Source organism: Monodelphis domestica, chromosome 2 (genome assembly GCF_027887165.1).
Source record: "Monodelphis domestica isolate mMonDom1 chromosome 2, mMonDom1.pri, whole genome shotgun sequence".
NCBI lineage: Eukaryota > Metazoa > Chordata > Mammalia > Didelphimorphia > Didelphidae > Monodelphis > Monodelphis domestica.
In genome coordinates this window covers 47502645-47510431 of record NC_077228.1, presented here as the reverse complement: position 1 = coordinate 47510431, position 7787 = coordinate 47502645, and the positions used below count along the sequence as shown (strand labels likewise).

Sequence of the window (7787 nt, the reverse complement as noted above, 5' to 3'; positions counted from 1 at the left end):
AGGCTTAGAGAGAGAGAGAGAGAGAGAGAGAGAGAGAGAGAGAGAGAGAGAGAGAGAGAGAGAGAAAGAGGGAAAGAGAGAGAGAGAGAGAGAGAGAGAGAGAGAGAGAGAGAGAGAGAGAGAGAGAGAGAGAGAGAGAGGGAGAGAGAGGCATAGGGAGAGGGAGAGGGAGGGAGGGAGAGGGAGATAAATGGATAGATAGATAGATAGATAGATAGATAGATAGATAGATAGATGGACGGATGGATGGACGGATAGACGGGCGGACAGACAGACAGATAGATAGATAGATAGATAGATAGATAGATAGATAGATAGATAGATAGATGGATGGATGGATGGATGGACGGATGGGTGGATAGACGGACAGACAGACGGACAGACAGATGGACAGACAGACATACAGATAGATAGATAGATAGATAGATAGATAGATAGATAGATAGATAGATAGATAGATAGATAACTATATCTTGCTTGTTTTTATTTATTACTTCTTTCTCTGGAAGTAGACATACACAAGTCATTCTTCAAACAAATATTTCTGAAGTGCTTTTATGTGCCAGCCATAGTCATAAGTATTGAGTACAAAATGTAAGCAAAACAAAAGACAGTCCCTGTCCTCAAAAACCTTATATTCTAATTTGGGAAGACATAAATACCTCCCTCCAAAAGGAATTTTGGTAAGATCAGAGAGTGAAGTCTAGGCAAAGGGACTAGAAATTTATCCCAGATTCTCTGACTCCATTTCCATCCTTCTCTCCTCTGTCCTATTGGGAACTGGCAGAAAGACTATATCTTTTTTCTAATATTAAGATATCAAAGAATACAGTCATGCATCTGCTTTCTTGTTCAGTTTAAAATTGAGAGATCAGAACAGAGCATTCCATGAAATTAAATGATACTTCACATCAATAAGCATTTCTGGAATAATGTGGTAGTGATTTGAGGGGCATATTAAACTCTCAAACCATATGCCGAACAAGTGGGGAATATGTCCATTATTGTTTATTTTTAATGATGCTCTCTCTTGTTAAAGCAGGACATTTCCCAATACAAGCTCAAGTCTATTATCAGCCAATATTCAGATAAGGCAAGACAGCTAGCAAGAAACAGAACAGGGCTTCAATATTTTGCTTCATTTAATTTTTTTCCTAAACATGAAAGTTGCTGCCAAATAAGACTGACTGACTTCATTAATTTACATAATTACCAAAAACACAATGGAAAACTCCAAATAATGGTGATAACAGCATCATGTCAGATTTCCCCTTTTCATGATTATAGGACTGATGACAAATGATACACAATTCAGATAAAAGCAAAATCCTAAGGACTCTACTGCTGCCATTGAGTCTGTAAAACATGAGTTTGTGTGAGAACAAAACAATGTGCTTTGTGTGCTCAGAAGGGGAACAGATTGAGAGCTGAGAAGAAACTGGTAAGTACTGTAATATTTTAGGGTAACAATATGTCTGGTTTCTACAGAATAGAAGCCAGCTGGAGGCTTTTATTATTATTATTATTATTGAATCAGCCCTCCTTGAAAGGGGATGAGAAAAATGTTCAACGAAGATCTAAAAATACCTGTTCAAAAGTATTTGGCTTTTTCAAATAGCACCCCATCACATTAACTTGACAGTTTCTGGTCCTGGTCAGAAAAATACAAATACATTATTTGAGTGAGGGTTCAGACCTTTACTAGCAGAGTAAAAACCTTTCACTCTATTTCAGCTTCAAAAAAAAATGCAGGAGAGATTGAAAATATGGATCTGGATAAAAGGGAGGCAAGCCAAGAGGTGGCCACTGGACTTGTCTGCAAACAAGCTAACCAGTGAGATGCCCTTCTTTGGAGAACAGGCATCTATAACGCCGCTAAGGCTCACTGGCAAAATAAGTTCTATGGTTCATACATATTTTATAAACTGGTAAGTAAAGGCTTCAAATGATTAAGTACCTTTATTGGTGCCATAGAGACCACAGCAGAACACTTACAGAGAGAAGGGACTCTGTACCTTCCTCTTATCTCCAATATTTAATTTATAATTATTTTTAAATGGGATACAGAATAATACAATGGAAAAGATACTAGATTTGGAAGGAGGAAATAATCATGTATTAAATGCCTACTAAGTGCCAGGCACTGTGCTAAGCACTTCACAAACATCCCATAATCACTTGATCTTCACAATAATGATGGGAAGTATGTTATCTCCATTTTACATTTGAAGAAACTACAGCTGACTAAAATAAAGTTACTTTCCCAGGATTATATAGCTAGTAAGTGTTGGAGTTAGGGTTAGGGTTAGGGTTAGGGTTAGGGTTAGGGTTAGGGTTAGGGTTAGGGTTAGGGTTAGGGTTAGGGTTAGGGTTTGAACTCCAGGTTTGCCATTTTATCCACTGAACCACCAAGCTGCATCTGGGGGCAATGTTCAAATCTTCAATATGTAACTTACTAGCCTTGTAGATTTGGGCAAATCCTATAATTTCTCTGGAACTCAGTTTCCTCAACTATAAAATAAAGTGTGTCTGCTAGATGACCTTGAAGGTCCATTCTGTCTTTAATTCTGTGAAAATTTGATCTAATTTTTAAAATCTTACAAATAGTGAACTTTCCATATTACTAGTAGATGAAGCTAGTGATTATTTTTGGTTTTGCTATTGCAGCCCTAGTGGGCACTGATTCAATACTTGTTGAGTTAGTTGCTGAGAAATAGCTTCCCTTATATTTCAAAGTGCTCTTTTCCAATCCTGGTGCCATTCTTTTCTAGTCATGTTCAATGAAATGGATAACTCATCTCTGAGTTTTACCATGTTGTTTTTCCCCCCTTTGGCAGTGAAAAAGGAATAGAGGGGATGCCTTAAAAAATCCATATTTGGTCATTAGAGCAGTCCTTAACTAAACTTGATCCAGAAAATAGTTGGGAAGATACATTCCTGCTTCCCCCTCTTTACAGAGGTAGGGAACTGTGGGTAAGGAATATTAAATATATCATTAGACTCTGCTTAAGTATGTAGTATGGGACAAGGAAAGAAGCACTGAATTTGGTGACAGAGAGCCAGGATTTAAATCTCTCCCATGTCATTAACTCTGAGCTTGGGCACTAATCTTTCCTAGGCCTTAGTTACCTCATCTGTAAAATAAAGAAGTTGGACTTGATTCTGAGATCCCTTCCTGCTGTCAATAGATATTCCTAAGATCCTGTGTGTTAGTTCATTTTTGGATGATTTTCCCCCTTTTCCTTTTTTAATATCTGTTACAAATTAACAAAGAGCAGAGGAACAGAGAGGAGAGGAGAACTATCTTTAGAAATAAAGGTGATAAAAATCAAAAGGTATCAATTTTAAAAGATTTTAAAAAGAACAGCCTTCAATAATATATTTTTCCCAATTTCTTACAAAATGTGGAGTCTAGAAGGAAGAAAAATCCAAATGATGCTTCAATTCTCTCCAAGGCCAGATAAGGAGTTTGGTCTGTCTGTTCTTCAGTTACAAGATGCTCCTTGCAGCTGTTTAAAATCTTGTTGGATGGGTAAAATAACAGGGCATATTTTATGGGGCTATTAATATGGGCCATGAGCGTATTTCAAGGCACAAGGCCAACAGCTGGATAGAAATGATGGTGGCTGGGCCAGCTGAAGTTTGATTCTTTCAAGTTTTGCTTCTTTTTTTTTTAAACAACAGAGAGATGGGAGAAGGGACAAAGCTAACTCTGGAATGTTAAACAACTCCAGATTTATTTTTTAATATGAAAGAAAATTTCTGTACAGACCCAGAGATGTTCCAAAGATTGGTAAAATCAAGCCAGGCTCCTCCTTCCTTTCCTTAGGCTACAGAGTACATTTCCCCCAATCCTGGAGTCTCTCATACTCAAATCTACAATGAAGGACTTGGAAGGAGTTGATAGGTCCAGCTTACTCTGCCACAAAGAGGGTGGCCAGGCAGCATGGGAGAGTGAAGAAAAAAAAAAACTCCTTCCTCCTCCCTTTCTTCCCACCCATTCCTAGCACTCACTTACCCTCTCCCCTAAATCCTTTCTGGCTCTCTCTCTAACTGGGAAAGTTTCCTATTACTCTTTGTTTCTTGCCTTCTTTTTTCCATATGCTTTATTCCCAATAACTTAAAAGTTAAGCCCATTCCCTACCACTCACTTTGAAATGTCCAGACTTACCCAGGTAATGGACATATCAACTACTAGCTTCTCTTCAGCCCTAGAGACCCAGACAGAGATTCTGTCTAGATAGGACAAGCCCACTCTGCAGTTCACATTACAATTCCAAATGCTAACCCAAGAATGATTTATATGCTAAGTACTGGGAATATGGAAACAAAAGTAAAGAATCCTTTCCCTAAAGGGGCTTTACAATCTAGCCATGGGAGAAACATACCCATTTAGGCAAAGAATATACAAAATAGAGAGAAAGTAATTTGAGGGTGAAAGTACTAGCAGGTGGAACAATTGGGAAAGGCTTTATGCAGAAGGAGGCATTGGATTGGTCTTTTAGATAGCTAGGCAACAAAGAGGATGGATTATATTTCAGGAAGAAAGGAGAGATACAGCAAAGTACAAGAGATGGAGAATGGTATGGAAAGTGTGAAGAACAGCAAGGAAGCCAGATTAAACTTTAGTGTCTCAAAAAAAATGGAAGAAGGTTATGAACAATTGGCTATGCAGTCATGGCAGTCAGTAAACATTTATTATGTACTGAGAGTCCCAGGAACTGTGCTAAGCAAAAGAGATACCAAGAAAGACCAAAAATAGTCTCTGCCCTCAAGGATCTCATAATTTAATGGGGAAAACACCTATAAACAACAACTATACCAAAAACAAAATGAATGCACCCAGGATAAGAAGGGACATGATTAAATGGGGGACAATAATCTTTATATCAAATCTCTTTGATAAAGGGTTAGAATTCAAGATATATAAACAATTTATATATACATATCTATATATATATATAAATATCATTAGCCATTCCTCAATGGATAAATGGTTAAAAGTTATAAACATATAGATCTCAGAAGAATTGCAAAGTACTCACAATCATATGAAAGAATGCTTCAAATCATAAAAATAAGTGAAATTCTAATCAAAATGACCTTAAATTTTCATTGCACACTCTGTAAATCAGCAAAAAACATGATCCTAAAATATATTAACTGTCATTGTGGAAAGATAGGTAATCTAATACATTGTTGGTGTAGCTGTGAAACTGCATGACCATTTTGGAAAGCAATTTGGAATGATGTAAATAAAGTGACTAAAATGTTCATATTTTAACCAGAGATTTATTAATGGGTTCATACCCTTAAGGAAGCCACTAATAAGGAGAAAGTCCTTACTTGCTCCAAAATATTTGCAGAGTTTATATTTATAGCACTTTTTATGATAGTCAAGAATTGGAAACAAAGTACATGTCCATCAATTGGGGATGGGCTAGTGAAAATGTAGTATATAAATGTAATGATGCATGAAATAATATGTTTGATGAATATGGAGAAGTATGGATATATACTGAAATAGAGTGAAGTAAATAAAACCAAGGAAACCATGTATATAATAATTATGATAATGTAAATAGAAAAAACAACCACATGCCAAAAATCAAAAGCAAATATAATAAAATAATAAAGATTAAGAGGTCTCAAATGAAGAGATAAATGGATACCTCCAACCTATTCCTTTATGGAAGTGGGAGTTACATAAATTTTATATATTGTGTATGATTTCAGACTTTTTAAAGTATTATTTGTGCTGATTTTTTTCTTCTCTAAAAATAGTCTTTGTGGCACAAGCTAGCCAGACTCCAAGGTGGGACTGTGGCCAAGTGCAGTATTTACAGAGAGTACAGTAAAGAACATCTTGATGGCTGCCCATGGTGAACCCCAAGTGCAGTTCAAACCTGTATTAGTCAGTGATGGAGGTACTGGAAAACTACATTTGTAAAACATCACTTGACTGGTGAATTTCAGAAGAAGTATGTAGCCACCTTGGTTGTTCAGGTCCATCCCCTTGTGTTCCATACTAACAGAGGTCCTATTAAATTCAATGTATGGGATTTAGCTGTCCAAGAGAAATTTGGTGGTCTGAGAAATGGTTTTTACATCCAAGCTCAGTGTTGTAAAAATTAAAATAAATGTCAATAATAAAATTATTGTATTTTAATGGGTTTATTAATGATCATTAGAAATCAAGGAATAAAGAAGATACAAAATAAAGACCATGTGTCCATGGCTGATTAGCCTATTTAAAATCCCCACACTTAGCTTACCACTGCCACCATGCTGGCTGCAAGCCCAAGGAAAAGAAACCCAAGAGGACTGTGCACTTGCTAATATCCTCTGTCTATACGAAGTACTTAACTACAGGAAGTCAGTGGGCTCCTGGGAAATGTAGTTCTTTTTTAGGGTAACAGATTTTTCAATTATACAGTGTGTCATTATAATGTTTGATGTAACATCAAGAATTACTTACAAGAATGTGCCTAACTGGCATAGAGATCTGGTATGAGTATATGAAAATATCCCTATAGTGTTGTGTGGCAACAAAGTGGATATCAAGGACAGAAAAGTCAAGGAGAAATCAACTGTCTTCCATAGGAAGAAGAATCTTCAGTATTCTGACATTTCAGTCAAAAGTAACTACAACTTTGAGAATCACTTCCTTTGGCTTGCTAGAAAACTTATTGGAGACCCTAACTTGGAGTTTGTTGCCATGCCTGCTCTTGCACCTCCAGAGGTTGTCATGGACCCAGCACTGGCAGCACAATATGAGCAGGACTTACAAATTGCTCAGACAGCTGTGCTCCCTGTTGAAGATGATGACCTGTAAGGGAATGAAGCTAGAGCCCAGTGTCACAGGTCTCGTTTTATAGGCAACTGTCCTGTGATGTTAGTGGTGTAACATGTTTGCCACTTTATAGTATAGCTGAGCAGAACATGTGCTTAATCTTTGGGATGCTTAAGGAAATTAGTGGACTTTGGAGCAAATGTATCAGTTTTAAAATTTCTATTTCTATTTTGGACTGGTGTATTTAGCTGTTTTGGACTGCAATTACGTCCCCTTGAGTTTCAAATATAAGACTGCTGCAGTCCCATCACATTATTCAGTGGTGAATCTTGTTTGTTACTGTCATTCCCATTCCATTTTTGTTTATATCATAATAAACTTGTATTTCAAAGATCTAAAAATAAATAAACAAACAAACAAACAAATATAGTATTTGTCCTATGGGATGGTTCTCCTACAAGGGTGCAGGGAGGAATACATGGGATAACTATGGTGATATAAGAAATATAAATATCAATAAAAGCTTACTTTAAAAATAATTCTATATAGAAAAGCTACATATAGGGTAAACTGGAAATAACCAATAGAAGGAAAACTCTAGATGTAAAAGGGATTAAAAGGGGCTTCTAGTAGAAGGTGAGATTTTCATTGAGACTTGAAGGATGTCAGGGAAGTCAGGAGATAGAAATGAGGAGGGAAAGAATCCCAGGTATGGGGGACAGCTGTAGAAAATTCCCTGAAGTTGGGAGGTGGAATATCCTAGTTGAAGAACAGCAAGAAAGCCATTGCCACAATTATTGTGTGTGTGTGTTTGTGTGTTTATGCAGTAGAGAAGGGAAGGCAAGATTTAATTGCCAACCTGTCTGTAAGTAGCTATTTGTTGTAGCAGCAGCAGGACTTGAATACTAGGAACTAGTAACAAAGAATGAAGGGGTGGTCAATTTAGAAAGCCAAGATAAAATTGGAATAGTCAGAGCGGGAGTCAAGAAGCACA

The 7787-nt window shown here is 36.9% G+C and overlaps 1 pseudogene; it reads left to right on the top strand.

Moving 5' to 3' along the window:
• The first annotated feature begins 5869 nt into the window (after positions 1–5869).
• Positions 5870–6839, top strand: LOC100011302 (GTP-binding nuclear protein Ran-like; annotated as a pseudogene).
• Positions 6840–7787: the final 948 nt, after the last annotated feature.